At 43.2% G+C, this 16,415-nt stretch overlaps 1 protein-coding gene across 1 annotated transcript in view; it reads right to left on the bottom strand.

Moving 5' to 3' along the window:
• The window catches only part of mnta (MAX network transcriptional repressor a), a 96,891-nt gene that overhangs the window by 40,185 nt on the left and 40,291 nt on the right, over positions 1 to 16,415 (bottom strand). The gene's annotated exons all lie outside the window — the stretch shown is intronic.

Below are 16,415 nucleotides of genomic sequence, written 5' to 3'. Positions count from 1 at the left end.
CACAATTTCAAAATTTGCAGATGACACAAAACTTGGAAGAGTAGTAAACAGTGAGGAGGATAGTGATAGACTTCAAGAGGATATAGACAGGCTGGTGGCATGGGTGGACATGTGGCAGATGAAATTTAATGCAGAAAAATGCAAAGAGATACATTTCGGTAGGAAGAAAGAGGAGAGGCAATATATCCTAGAGGGCACAACTCTAAAAGGGGTACAGGAACAGAGAGATCTGGGGGTATATGTGCACAAATCGTTGAAGGTGGCAGGGCAGGTTGAGAAAACGGTTTAAAAAGCATACTGGATCCTGGGCTTTATAAATAGAGGCATAGAGTACAAAAGTATGGAAGTAATGATGAACCTCTATAAAACACTGGTTCGGCCACAACTTGAGTACTGTGTCCAGTTCTGGGCACCGCACTTTAGGAAAGATATGAAGGCCTTAGAGAAGGTGCAGAAGAGATTTACTAATATGATTCCAGGGATGAGGGACTTATGTGGATAGACTGGAGAAGTTGAGGTTGTTCTCCTTGGAACAGAGACGGTTGTGAGGAGATTTGATAGAGGTATTCAAAATCATGAAGGGTCTAGACAGAGTAGATAGAGAGAAACTGTTCCCATTGGCGGAAGGGTCAAAAACCAGATGACATAGATTTAAGGTGATTGGCAAAAGAACCAAAGGTGACCAGAGGAAAAACGTTTTTTTTTAAAAACACAGCGAGTGGTTAGGATCTGGAATGCACTGCCCGAGGGGGTGGTGGAAGCAGATTCAATCATGGCCTTCTAAAGGGAACTGGATAGGTACTTGAAAGGAAAAAATTTGCAGGGCTATGGGGATAGGGCGGGGGAGTGGGACTAGCTGGATTGCTCTTGCATAGAGCCGGCTTTGACTCAATGGGCAGAATGGCCTCTTTCCTTGCAATAACCTTTCTATGATTCTATAATCTTAGCTGACATTTCAATGCGATACAGAAGGAGTGCTACGTTGTCAGAGGTGCTGTCTTTCGAATGAGATGTTGCACTGAGAACCCATTCGTATTCTCAGGTGGATGTAAAAGATCCCATACTCTTCAATGAAGAGTAGGGGACCTGTCCTGGCCAATATTTATCCCTCAACCACATCAATGAAACAGATTGTCTGGACATTAATCTCATTGTTGATTGTGGGACCTTGCTGTATGCAAATTGCCTGCCATGTTTCCCTACATTACAACAGCGGCTACACTTCAAAATAATCCATTGGTTATAAAGCGCATGAAAGCTGCTATAGAAATGCAAGTTTTTTTTTTCTTTTACATTAATCTTAAGTCAGAAACAACAATTCAAAAATATAAAGGCGCTGAAAAATCATCTTGTCGAAACAAGAGCTTCAGACATTCAAGTCAAGTATTAGCGATGACACATTCGCTTCTTAGGCATTCTGCTCAAGTCAAAAACTGAAACTGACACCCTGTTGATATCTCTTAGCTCAGAACAGGCCAGGAAGCAAATCTGAGGCCTTCTGTTCTTTATGAGTCAGTGCCACACATGAAGTGTATTTACCCACTGAGCCATTGAGGTGAGAAGCTTCCCACTTACATTTCTAAAATGGAAAGAAGCACAACATGGCCTCAGGGCAAGCCCAATATGTTCGCACGATAGCTATTTTAATAGTGGATATGCAAGCCAGATGTTGCATTATAACAAAAACAAAGACTGGGGCTTCTTGTAAATGGTTGAAGTTAAAATGTTTAAATACAAGTTCACAGCCAATTGTGCCTTGTGATCTGACCAAATTTTACCCATTTAAAAAAATTAGCTCAAGTGGTGCATGCAGCTATAGCTTGAACAACTGCCAATACAAAGCCCTGGCTTCCTGCTTATAATTCAGGACCTGGAGCCTGGATGAGCAACTTAGGATGATTAGACCCAGGATATTTTCCCAACATTGTCAGTCATTGAATTTTTCCATTTGAGCTGATACTTTCTCTCACCCCACCACCCCTCTCCTCATCCCACCCCACCACTCCCAAATTCTGACTCATGCTAAGGTGTAGACACAAGGGCAACAGCCACCCCATTACCTCAGCCAAGTGGCCACTTTTCAAGTGTCACCTTAGACAGTGAGTGCTGGCCGGCTATTCAACCATTGGAAGGCATTACAACCATGCCTGACTTATCCGCACACATGCAAGCACTTCTCAGTAGGGATCCATTAGACTGTAATCAGAAGTTAAAAGCCCTGAAATCACTTAAGAAACAGATGTATGCTGTGATAGAGGCACCATAGTTTCTTTCTGGATGGATGAGCAAAGTTGGACTACACAGTCTTCCTCATCAATAACGCTTGTCATCTTGTGATTTTCACCAGAAATTCAAACATAACTTTCCATGTGTTTAAATTTCCCCACGAGAATTGCATTTTTAAAAAAGAATTCTGTAAATAATGGGGCTCCTGAGTGAATCGTGAGTGCTTTAGGCTGGTTGTACAGTAGTACTGAGAGGCCTAGGAGCAGGTCTCTGGCCCATAATTTCTGTCGAGGAAAGTACAGGAAAGAAAAAGTCACTGGCTTCTTTAGTGAAGAATACACTTGTGAGAAAAAAATGCACTTAAGCCACTAAGCTTTAATGATATGCCAATACAGTCAACTATTTCATCACCACCACCAATAACAGACTGGAACCACCCTACCTTTATAGAAAGAAGAATTTGCATTTATATAAGCGCCTTTCATATCCTCAGGATGTCTCAAAGCACTTCACAGCCAATTAATTACTTTCAAAGTTCAAATACTATTGTTATGCAGGCAGCCAATATGCGTAAAGCAAGGTCCCACAAGCATTGAGTTAAATAACCAGTTAATTCGTTTTGGTGATGCTGGTTGAGGGATGAATGTTGGCCAGGATACCAGAAGAACTCCCTCCTCTTCTTCAAAATATGCCATGAGATCTTTAACGGCCATATGAACAGGCAGATGGGGCCTCCGTTTAACAGTGCACCAGGAAAGACGGTCCCTCCGACAATGTAGCACTCCTTCAGCACTGCAATGGATTGTCAACCTAGATTATGTGCTCAAATCCTGGGCTGGGGATCAAACACACAATCTTCTGACTCAGAGGCAACAGTGTTACCAGTGAGTCAAGCTGACACTTACACAGCTCAAAATATTATCTCCAGACACAACGTTAGTGTATTAGGACAAGATGTACGAAATGCTGGGCATTTTTCCATAGTTGAAGTGGACACGGTATGAACATTTCACCACTATCATGTACTAAAATCCTACTGATTAAAAAAAGGGATCACATCAACAATTACACAGATGCCTCTTAGCTTGGTATTACCCTTTGTGTAGGATTGAAAAGTATCTTGGGTTGGGAGGATGGAGAGGGGTGAATGGGAAGGAAGGAGTGGTGGTAACAAAAGAACAATTTTTTGCACAGCTACATAACATTTCCACAAATAAGGAACACACATAGAATTTACAGCACAGAACCAGGCCATTCGGCCCAACTGGTCTATGCCGGTGTTTATGCTCCACACGCGCCTCCTCTCCTCCCTCTTCATCTAACCCTATCAGCATAACCTTCAATTCCTTTATCCCTCGTGTGTTTATCTAGCTTCCTCTTGAATACATCTATGCTATTCCCTCCAACTACTCTTTGTGGTAGTTTTAGGCTAAGCCTCAAGTTTTGGACTCAGCCCCTAGTTTTGGACTCATGTAACAGATACTGATCAATACCGAACTTGGCACAAGTAACTCCAAGCAGGTGTCAGTCATGAAATGTAAAACTGGGAGCTTTTTTAACCCCAAGATTCTGCCCAAAGATATGATAAAATAACATTTGGGGGAAAAAAATCACCATTTGAGGTCTAAATGGCTAGTTCACAACCACTTAGAAAGAAATGAAATGCACTGGCAGGGTTAGGGGATTTTTAAAAATATTACAACCACAAAATGCTATCACTCAGTTTGTGGGAAAAAATTTTTTGGTGATGAACAACATAAACCAAAACATCCAGAGTACATCCTGCCTGGTGTTGGGAAACAGAAAGTAATGCAAATCCTTTGAAAAACAGGAAGTGTATTCCACTGAGGTGACTCAAACCTCCCCCAATGGCGCAGCAGCCAAGACCAGAAAAGTTCCACATTCGATCCCTGGTCTGTGGCGAGTTGCTGATCTCAACTGGAGCAGCAGGGCCATTACAATTGGCTCATGACCCATGGAAAATCCTTATTACCATCCAGCAACCCTTCACTGGAAGCGTATGTGCAGGAAGCACAGGATCAGCTGTGAGGCTCCTTCCAGTCAAATAACCCAACTCTCACCATCAAGGTTCATACATGAGCGTGTAAACTGAAGAGTAACTAAGCCAGATTATGAACCAGATTATATCAAAATAAAATTCTTAAAGTCCTAACTGTGGGGTGACACCAAGCAACGGTCAGGATTTGAGGCAAGGAGGGGAAATGTTAGGAGAATGAGAGGCAGTGTTATCCATGGGCCACTTCTGCACACCTCATAGACAATTGCATACCTGGAAACAAGCTAATTCCTTACTTTGTTGATGGTAGGGTGGTTGTGATTAGGAGAGACTAGGAAAGGGGGGCGGGGGAAGGCATCAGTGTACAGCTTATTTTCCTTGTAGTATTTCTTCTGCTGCTAAAATCACATGGAACTGGTGAGATGTGTACTAATTTCTGAGTACTATAGGTTATACATACCAAGCAGCATATATATAATAACACACATATAAAGAATTTTGAGTCAGGTTTTTTTAAATTCGTTCATGGGATGTGGGCATCGCTGGCAAGGCCAGCATTTATTGCCCATCCCTAATTGCCCTTGAGAAGGTGGTGGTGAGCCGCCTTCTTGAACCACTGCAGTCCGTCTGGTGAAGGTTCTCCCACAGTGCTGTTAGGTCGGGAATTCCAGGATTTTGACCCAGCGACGATGAAGGAACGGTGATATATTTCCAAGTCAGGATGGTGTGTGGCTTGGAGGGGAACGAGCAGGTGGTGTTGTTCCCATGTGCCTGCTGCCCTTGTCCTTTTTTAAAATTCATTCATAGGATGTGGGCGTCACTAGCAAGGCCAGCATCTATTGCCCATCCCTAATTGCCCTTGCCCTAGGTGGTAGAGGTCACAGGTTTGGGAGGTGCTGTCGAAGAAGCCTTGGCGAGTTGCTGCAGTGCATCCTGTGGATGGTACACACTGCAGCCGTGGTGTGCCGGTGGTGAAGGGAGTGAATGTTTAGGGTGGCGGATGGGGTGCCAATCAAGCGGGCTGATTTGTCCAGGATGGTGTCAAGCTTCTTGAGTGTTGTTGGAGCTGCACTCATCCTGTCCAGCAGCCTTACATCCTATTACCACATTTTTGTGTCGACATTTACCGCTGTAAATTGCTATATCAACATTTCCCATTCAGTTTTGTTATGTCAACCATCACAGTGTAGTTGTGGGCTAGGTGGGGCAGCGGAGTGAGTTTCTGAGATCTCTCTTCCAACTCTGTCACCATCTTGCATATAAAAAAATACCAATATTCACGAAGGAATCATTAATAAATTGTCTATAGCATTGCCAATCTTTCCAAACTCTTTACTGTGGTGGTTGGTTCCCTGTTTCTTCATTCATTTAGCAAAGGGCAGGAATACAACGTCAGATTTATTTGATTCACAGCAATATTAATCTCAGGAAATTAGTTACTAAATTTGGGCTTTCAGTTCCACTCCTCAAATATCATCAGGATCCGTACTGCAGCCTCACCGCCCTGACTAGGCTGTGAGACCGAGGCCCCGTCTAGCCTCTCAGGTGGATGTAAAGGATCGCATGCCACTATTCAAAGAGCGAAGGAGATCTCCAGGTGTCATGGCCAATATTTAACCCTCTAAAAGAGATTATTTGGTCCTTAATCTTATTGCTGCTTGTGGGACTTTGCTGTGCGTAAGTTGGCTGCTGTGTTTCTCTACATTACAACAGCGACTACACTTCAAAAAAAAACTTTAATGGCTATGAAGCACTTTGGGACATCCTGAGGTCATGAAAGGCACTTTATAAAATAAAGTTTTTCTTTCTCAGCTGATCTTGTGTTCGGTTTAGAAAGAAGCATTCAATAACTTTGATTTGTGTTCAGAATGTATAGGAGACTGCTCGATTGGACTACACAGTGTAGATAAGGGATGGCCACTTGCTCCGTTGGCAGATGCTCTTTTGTTACATTTCTCTTGATTCTATTCTGTACTGTTCAAATCATTTAATTTTTAAAAATTCATTCATGGGATGTGGGCATCACTGGCGAGGCCAGCATTTATTGCCCATCCTAATTGCCCTCGAGAAGGTGATGGTGAGCCACCTTCTTGAACCGCTGCAGTCCGTATGGTGACGGTTCTCCCACAGTGCTGTTAGGAAGGGAGTTCCAGGATTTTGACCCAGCGACGATATATTTCCAAGTCGGGATGGTGTGTGACTTGGAGGGGAACGTGCAGGTGTTGTTCCCATTTGCCTGCTGTCCTTGTCCTTCTCGGTGGTAGAGGTCGTGGGTTTGGGAGGTGCTGTCGAAGAAGCCTTGGCAAGTTGCTGCAGTGCATCCTTTGGCTGGTACACACTGCAGCCACGGTGCGCTGGTGGTGAAGGGAGTGAATGTTTAGGGTGGTGGATGGTGTGCCAATCAAGTGGGCTGCTTTGTCCTGGATTGTGTCGAGCTTTTCGAGTGTTGTTGAAGCTGCACTCATCCAGGCAAGTGCAGAGTATTCCATCACACTCCTGACTTGTACCTTGTAGATGGTGGAAAGGCTTTGGGGAGTCAGGAGGTGAGTCACTCGCCACAGAATACCCAGCCTCTGACCTGCTTTTGTAGCCACAGTATTTATATGGCTGGTCCAGTTAAGTTTCTGGTCAATGGTGACCTCCAGGATGTTGACGGTGGGGGATTCGGCGATGGTAATGCCGTTGAATGTCATGGGGAGGTGGTTAGATTCTCTCTTGTTGGAGATGGTCATTGCCTGGCACCTGTCTGGTGCAAATGTTATTTGCCACTTATCAGCTCAAGCCTGGATGTTGTCCAGGTCTTGCTGCATGCGGGCTCGGACTGCTTCATTATCTGAGGAGTTGCGAATGGAACTGAACACTGTGCAATCATCAGTGAACATCTCCATTTCTGACCTTATGATGGAGGGAAGGTCATTGATGAAGCAGCTGAAGATGGTTGGGCCGAGAACACTGCCCTGAGGAACTCCTGCAGCAATATTAGTATTAAAATGTTAAATGGTACTGTTTTTTTTAAATTAAAAGCTCTAAGGAAAGAATTTTATTTTAAATATGTATTGGCCACGGTCTAGGAAACAAAATCAATTTTCAAAAGGAGCAGAAACAACTGACTGTCAACAAGAAAGCTTCACACACACCCTGCCAATGTTCTTCACTTTTCTCCCCTCCTTCTTTTCTGAACGCAGTGAATCCTGATGTGGTATAACTCCAGGCACCCTCTGTTACCTTGCACAAGTGGCCATTCTTCATCTATAAACTTAACCATCATGAGATGACAGGATATTCAACTGGGGCTACCCATTCCAGCTGAGCTCAATCCAGTCTTCACTCAGTGTCCACTAATGGGCATTTTCCAGCAGAGGTCAACTGGAAAGTGAAGTGTGTGAACCCAATTGATTCTTCCCTTTCTAGTCCAAGGGCTGGGAAGCCAATTGTAGAGCCTTTAATGCTAACCTGGCTGCGATCAGCTACTTTAAGAAAGAATTGCATTTATATAGGGCCTTTCACGACCTCAGGACACCCCAAAGCGCTTTACAGCCAATGACGTACTTTTGAAGTGTAGTCACTGTTGTAATGTAGGAAACACGGCAGCCAATTTTGCGCACAGCAAGATCCCACAAACAGCAATGTGATAATGGCCAGATAATCAGTTTTCTTTCCCCCCGTGATGTTGATTGAGGGATAAATATTGGTCAGGACACTGGGGAGAACTCCCCTGATCTTCTTCGAAATAGTACCACGGGATCTTTTACCTCCACCTGAGAGGGCAGGCAGGGTCTCGATTTAACATCGCACCTGAAAGACGGCACCGACAACAGCGCAGCACTCCGCTCCCTCAGTGAAGTGTCGGTCTAGAATTTGGTGCGGGAGAGGGACTTGAACCCACAGCCTTCTGACTCAGAGGCGACAGTGCTACCACTGAGCCACGGCTGACAACTTAGCACAACCCAGGAACCGAACCTTAAAGCTGCTGGTCTAGGCATCCTGGATGGAGGGGATGTGATTGGAAGCGTTCGCACACTTATTTTAATAGACAGCATCAAATTAAATTGCAGCTTTCACCATACCCACTCCTGTTTTTCTTTTGCCACCAGACATCAACAATAAGAGCACGTTTACGTGAGAAAGTGCTCGTTTCCTACAATTTCCTTCTCCTTTAAGTACACACATACATTTCCACCTAGCGCCATGGCAACAATATGATGTTATGATGTTTCTACAGTAACAGAGCCACACACTAGGGTTTCACTGATGGAATCTGACAGTGGCGGAGTTGGATAATTCTACCTCGCACTGCAATCCAGTTCAAGTGAGATTCTGCTACTTTGCATTCACAGGATGTGAAAAATCAATTGCCTGTGAAATTGCTTGTGCAAACCAGGAGGAATTTCTCTCTCTCACTTTTCAACACAGTATTACACAAAGGCAAGCAGCGAGATTTTGTTCTGCTGAAAACAAATGCAATACCACTCAGATGAGAAAGTAACTTAATACATCACCAAAAATTTAAATTGCAGAACTGACTTCTTTAACATTTGTGGTGAGAATTTATAAAAGCTCTAGGAAGTTGGAAATTGGAGAAATGCAGACACACCTGAATATTTCATTCAAAACCACTTTGTAAAAAAAAGAACAAAAAAAATTGAAGGAAAAGATACAGTTACGAATGGGCTGGCCCTAATTTATGATAAAGCTGGTTAAGAAAGGCTGGGTTTAGAACTAGGCCAAATCCTATTAACAATTATACTTGTAACTGGTATACACACTCTATCCAAACACAGTCAGCAATGAAGACTCCACGCTGTCCTGGAAAGTTCCAGGCCACTGAACTTTTTTTTACTGAGGGGTGGGGAAACTACAGTAGAACAGGAGGCCCTCTCTGGGGCTGCTGAGCAGATATAATACAGCTCTGCTTTGAAGGTACAAATTGTAATGCTGTTTGGTAGTAAACAGCCACCAAGCACCCTGTGTCCAATTACAGAGGAGGAGAGGCCTGCAGCGACATCTGTGTCCATGCTTGCCCGAGCAGCTAAGGGAATGATATACATCATGGGAGACCTGGAAAGTGAAAGGGGGATGAGAGAGAGAGAGAGAGAGAGAGAGGGAGAGAGAGAGAAAGGGACAGAGAAAAAAATATACCGTATACACTGTATAAAACATTTGTTACGCCACAGCTTGAGTACTGCATACAGTTCTGGTCACATTACAGGAAAGATGTGATTGCACTAGAGAGGGTACAGAGGAGATTTACGAGGATGCTGCCAGAACTGAGAATTTTAGCTATGAGGAAAGATTGGATAGGCTGGGGTTGTTTTATTTGGTACAAAGGAGGCTGAGGGGAGATTTAATTGAGGCATATAAAATTATGACGGGACTAGATAGGGAGGACCCATTTCCCTTAGCAGAGGGGTCAGTGACCAGGGGGCATAGATTTTAAAGTAATTGGTAAAAGGATTAGACGGGAGCTGAGGAGAATTTTTTTCACCCAGGGGGTGCTGGGGATGTGGAACTCACTGCCTGAAAGGGTGGTGGAGGCAGAAACCCTCAACTCATTTAAAAAGTACTTGGGTGTGCACTTGAAGTGCTGTAACCTGCAGGGCTACAGACCAAGTGCTGGAAAGTGGGATTAAGCTGGATAGCTCTTTTTTGGCCGGCATGGACACGATGGGCCGAATGGCCTCCTTCTGTGCCGTAACTTTCTATGATTCTATATACAGCATGTTCCGACACACAGCGCCATTGCACTGCTCGATATAAATTCAATCCCACGTACTGCTGAGTTTTCAATCTCAGCTACAATGCTGTGGGGGAGTTGTAGAGTGAATGCCATTCCCTGATTACTGCCATGCACCTCCTCAGCCTTGACAGAAACCTGGGAGGTCAGTGGTCCACTTACTTTACTGCAAGATATTCATAGCCTGGCGAGGGGTGGGGGGGAATAAAAAGGTAAAACTACATACAATAGATCTTTGTAAATCCTTCAATGGCCTAGGTGAGTAAAATAACCAATCTGCGTTAATGATAAACCATACAGTCCAGGAAGCCCAGGTTTAATTCCCCTTTGTGCTGAGTCAGCTAATCTTGGCATGGCTACAATTGGTCTGTATTCCCTGGGCTAAGGAGGGAAAAAAAGAATCAGTCAGGTTTCCGGCTACTGACTACTATCCAGTAACACACGTGGATGAGGATAGGGCAAACATGCTGCCGACGTTTCCTGTTTGGGTTCACGCTTGAAGAATGGTCACTTGAGCAAAGTTCTGGGGGTCTACAGAGGCCCATGGCAGCATACCTCAGTATGAGTCAGCTCCTTCAGGAGAGAAAGGGGAAAAATTGGCTGCAAAATACAAAGCTATTTTGGGGCACAACAGAGTTTATTTACTTTAAGACTTTTAAATTGTTATAAATTATATGACCAAACTACACATTGCTGGGATCTCACTTCCAGCTGCAACAACATTTTTTAAAAAAAAACAACTCAATTGAAAATATATCACAAGATGTTGGTTTAAAATCTACATTCATCCCCCTCCTCCCCAAAGTCTTGATTTAATGCACGGATTTGGACTGGAGGTATATGTCGCACTATTGCAGACATTTTCTTTCGAAAGCCCTCATTCCGTATTGTGAAATCAAGGTTATTTAACAGAGAACAAATCAATGGACCAGACGACTGAGTAAACGATTCATACTGGCAGTGACCAGCACGTGACTCACATGGCTGTGAGGATTTTCTGCTCACTGGAGGGGGTTAATGTGGCAAGTTGCCAGCACAAAACAATGTGAATGAACAGAAAAAACACTATTCCTCCTCCCCTGCTACCCCTCCTGCCCTCCTACCATATCCCAGTTTTTTAAAAGTACAAAACTTCTATCAGGACTGGTTTCCTTAACCTATACAACAATTGAATTGTCAACAAAGTACAATTGATGCATCACAAAGTGGCCTTTTCAGAACACTGCTACCAGCATGCTAAAGGAAAAAGCCAACTTCAGCGAACTCGTGCTAGCTTGGCTCAGTTGATAACACTCTCACTCTTCTAGGTCAGAAGTTGGGGGCTTATGGCCCATAAAACAGCTTGAGCTCATTAGCTAGGCGAACACTACAGCAGTATGAAGAGATACTATTCTTCGGATGAGATGTTAAACCGAGATCCTGTCTTCCCATTCCAGTGGTTTGGATGGATACTAAAGATCTCATGGCACCATGTGAACACCACCAGTGAGCTCTTCTGGAGTCTGGGCCAGCATTCCTATCTCAACCAAGACTGTGGGACATTGCTGACTACCTCCTGCATAACAGTTACTGCATTCCAAAAGTAACACATTGTGTTAAGTGCTTACAAAGTCCCACACAAGTCAGCAAACTAAGCTTAAGGCGATAGGATTTTAGGATTAAAAAAGAACGGATAAGAAACTGAAGGTAATTTCTGGACGAATTTATGTCGAGCGGTAGAGAAGTGCTAAGTGGGGCGCCCCAGGGATCAATGTTTGAATGACTACCGTTTACAATTTACATTGACAACAATTCAAACGCTCATTGCAACCTGGTCAAACTTGCAGATGATAGCAGGAGGAGACAATTAATCTGAGAAGGCAGCTTAAGAACTAAAAGTGAGCCTGACAAATTGGGTATGTGAGCTGAACCGTGGCAGGTGAAATTTTATGCTGGCAATTGTTAAGTAGTGCACATAAGAAGAAAAATTGCTCATTCTGAACCAGATATCCAAGGCAGTAGAGTACAAGTCAGAGGAAATCATGCTCATATTGTGTAGTGCTCCCAGAATATATCTTGAACACTGTCTGTTGCTGGTCACCAAGACAGAAGGGAGATATTCAAGTCCTGGAGGCAGTTCAGTCAAGAGCCACAAGATTGTCAGAGGACTGAGTTATGTGGACAGACTGAAAAACTTGGATGCAACCGAGAAGTGACCTCTATGACCTTATAGACATTAAATGGCACAGAAGAGGTACAGCTGCAACCTTCCTCAAACTAAGCCATGATAGTAGGACAAAGAGATATGGTTCAAACAAGTAAAAATTTAGGATTGATGTCAGGAAGTTGTTCTTCATACAAAGTATTATCAGCACATGGGATGGACTACTGGATAGGATAATGGAGACAAATACCTTGGCATCATTTGATGTTGTGATTGGGGAACTTTATGGATGGATGAGCTAAGATGGACTGAATGGCCATCCTCTCCTATATCTCGAGATTTGTAAACAATTTTACAACACCAAGTTATAGTCCAACAAATTTATTTTAAATTCCACAAGCTTTCGGAGGCTTCCTCCTTCCACCGGCATCTCCACATCATATCTCGAGATGGTCCATTGTGATAAAGTGCTATATAAATCCAAATTATTATTTACAAGCTAGCCCTTCTTCATCCAAACCTTCAGCCTACTTGATCTCATCCTTCCAGAATACTCATCGTACCATTTTCCCATTACACCATGTTCTTTAAACGATTGTAGTACCCTCAACCATCCTCCGTCAGCGTGTTTTGTATTAAAAAAAGAACAGTTTAATTCACAACTTCAAATTGCTGCCACAATCAGTGAAAGACCTGTAACTATCAATACTCCACCCTAGAGTTATACAGCTCCAAAAGCTCCAGACACCACCCAAGTTTGGAAAGACAAACTGTGTCAATTGTACAGCTTCTCCTTTTTCTACAGTTTGACCTCCCAGGCCCAGGACAAGAGTGGTAACATCATGGGAACATCACCACCTCCAAGTTTCTGTTCAATCACACACCATCCCCTGGCTTGGACATATATCGCCATTGCTTCATCGTTAAAATCTTAGGTTTCCCTACCTAACAACATTGTGGGATCACCACAGCAAGCACTTGCAGCAATGCAAGAAGGCAGCACATTACCACCTCTCAGGGCAACTAGGAATTGGCAATAAATGCATCCCTGCCAGCATTGCCCACATCCTGAGAACAAGGTCCTCAGCACAAACTAGACTGATAATTCAGTGCAGTAATGAGGGAGTGCTGCATTGTCAGAGGTGCCATCTTTCAAATGAAACATTAAACCTGTTCAGGTATCCGTAAAGAACCCATGGCACTATTCGAAGAAGAGCAGGGAAACTCTCTGGTGTCCTGGCCAACATTTATTCCCCAACCAACATCACCAAAATGGATTAACTTGTCATTTATCTCCATCTGTGGAACCTTGCTGTTTACAAATTGGCTGCCACATTTGCCTACATAACAAAAGTTAATATACTTGAAAAATAATTAATTTGCTGTGAAGCAATTTGGGATGTCCCAAAGATGTGACTGGCACTATATAAATGCACAGTTGTTGCTTCTTTTAAAAAAATGTGCATAATATGAAATTTATACATAGCCACTATTACACTTTATTTAAATCCCTGCGATTTAAAGCATTCTAGCTGCACGTTGTCAAGGTGTTAGTTCTCAAACTCAGCAGGGGATGTCTGTAGAGATACCCAGGTGAGACTCTTCCCTGCAGCACGGGTGGGGTAAAGGTGGATAAATGTCCTCACCCTTTTGCATAACCACTTTACCATACCCTACCCCATCATTTCAGGGACAGAGAGAGCAGATTTTACCTAGCATAGGGAAAGAAGAATCATCGTGGGAGGGGATGACAGCGGGAAGCCTGTTTGTGAAATGTTCTTTGCATCCGATCAACATTTTAATTGCACGAGGTGTCTAGAACTAGTTATTGGGACTAGAAAACATTCCCTCGGGCTAGGCATGATTTTGCAAATTATTTCCAAAATGAGAGTTTCTAAAATGTTAAAATCTGTCAGTGCGAAAAAGAAGTATTAATTTACATTCAAGATGTCTGATGCACATTTGATTAGCAAGACTGGCTGCTGATGCTTTTTTTTTGGAAAACATATGCTGCACCACATGTTTAGAATCTCAGATTTAATTTCTGGCCTGACTGGGCAATGTCTCACCACTTTCTGTTCTTCATTAACAAAGAACATTTCAGACTACATGCTCTCTACAATTTTGGTTTTAAAAAATATCAATTGAACAAAGCTTTCTTCGCACACTCGTAAATATTACAATTGATTGCCAAGACACTACTTTTCTCGTTTGATTAAAAAGCTCACCAGATAACTGAGAACGTGTTATAAAGTCTGTGAATGCATTTTAGCCTTTATTGCGAGTAAAACTATATTTTTTTTAGTGCAGCAGTTCTCCACTCCAATACTCCCCAAAGGACCTACTTGTCTCCTTCAGTCTTCACTTCTAAAATCTACAAATGTCATTCCACAATCACTGACTGTGGGACACTTGCAACAGGTTAAGTTGACTATCCTACGTTCATCGCTATTTTCCTAAATATGCCATCATGCCTCACCATTTAGAGACTTCAAGAAAAATGGCTAAATCAATTCTACAGTCATCGCAAACAGTCATCTTTTCTGTAGATTTTTTAAAGAAGATATTCAGGTAAGTGGCCCCTTTATATTTTCATCCCCTATTCTTTGCCCAAATGTTGAAGCAATCGCCACCACCGCTCATGCCTCCTTTTCCATCTACGAATAGCATCATTCCACATCCATCAGGCTTTGCATGCACCTTGGTGCAAAGTCCAAATGGTATCCTCAACAGCTGAGCTGTTGGTTTAACATAGGTGTCGATGTGTAGATTAGTTAGAAGTTCTTCAGCTTACCAATTCTGGAGAAACACTTCCTGAGCCTCTCATGGATACTCACCTACATTGCTCTCCATGGCTAAATCGTTGACTTCCAATGATCCAACCAACAATACAGTTAATTCCGCCACCATCTTCCACATTACAACAGTGACTACACTTCAAAAGTATTTCATTAGCTACTAAGGTCATGAAAAGCGCTCCATAAATGCAAGTCTTTCTTTCTCCCCAATCCAATAATGGCCTGCCATTGCTCTCCATTACGTCAAACTCAGCCTCATTCTCTGCCTCGCAAAACCGCACTACACACCTAACAGTCCCCAACGCACTTGGCAGCTTTGCCACACCATACTTCATCGTGCATTTAATCCTGCTCTCCTTCAAGGTTTCCCAAGTGAATTTCTGAACTAGGTTACATGAAGCATTGCTATCGCTCAATATGCTTTACACCATGATGTTACCCAGGCTTACGTCAATACACCCATTGTCCTTTGGGCCTGCTTCAGAAATGGAAAATGTATAGGCAATTTTCACTTCAGCAACACTACAGCTTCCATTTCTCTCTTTTCACCAATTAGTAAGGATTGCATCATGACTTTCAGCTTTCTGCTTGTGCAGCAAAACGGCAAAGTGGCCAACACTCCCACAATTCAGGTCTTACACAAAATGTTTCTTTTGGTTACACGCAAAGCAAGTCTCCTCCTTCTCCGGCGTCGGCCCCATTTTCCTTGTCTCCCACGCCCCCACATCAACCGCCTTCACTCTTGGCTCCTGTGCCCATTGCCTCCATTTCTCATTCCACTTACTCCTGAGCCCTGGCTATTCCCAACAACTCATCAAGGCTCAACCTTTCTGTCTCAGCGTAAAGAACTAGCACTTATCAATAACCTAATCCTTGATCTGATCATCAACACTGGGATTATAATCACAGTTAAGTGTGCCTGTAGTCTCAACAGGCACACAAACTACTTTACAGTTTCCCCTCTTCCAGAGAACATTGGTGCAAAACATGCCTCTCAAATGGTACATTCACTGTAGGTGCAAAATTACTGATCAAGATAGTGTGGGTGTCCTCATACGAGTCTGCATCCGTACAGCAAGTGAAGCAGAATTCTTGCACTTTCAATCCTGCAGAATGCAGAAGTAGAGCTTTCTGCTTATTGTTGGTGACCCTCGGGCAGCCAAGTATAACTTGAACACTCGAATCCACTGCGTGCATCATTGGCCAGTCATGTGGGGGTCCCCTTCATATCAAAACATGGGAGCTTATCAAATACGATAGATGCAATGTCCCCTTCATTACAGGTTGGATTGTTTTTCGACATCCTCGTTGCTAATTGCAGTGCATTAGTACTGCTGGAGTAATCAAATACTGCTCAGGAACAAACACTTTATTTTGTAACTTCAACACAAAGTAACCGCACACATGCAATAACCACAGTGGAACTGAACTTTGACTGTATGCTTCATCAATTTACACGTGGCCCGTAGCACTTTCTAGAATGTTTCATGCAACCTG

This window comes from Heptranchias perlo, chromosome 28, assembly GCF_035084215.1.
Source record: "Heptranchias perlo isolate sHepPer1 chromosome 28, sHepPer1.hap1, whole genome shotgun sequence".
Classification (NCBI taxonomy): Eukaryota; Metazoa; Chordata; class Chondrichthyes; order Hexanchiformes; family Hexanchidae; genus Heptranchias; species Heptranchias perlo.
This window is presented reverse-complemented; position numbering and strand designations above follow the sequence as displayed.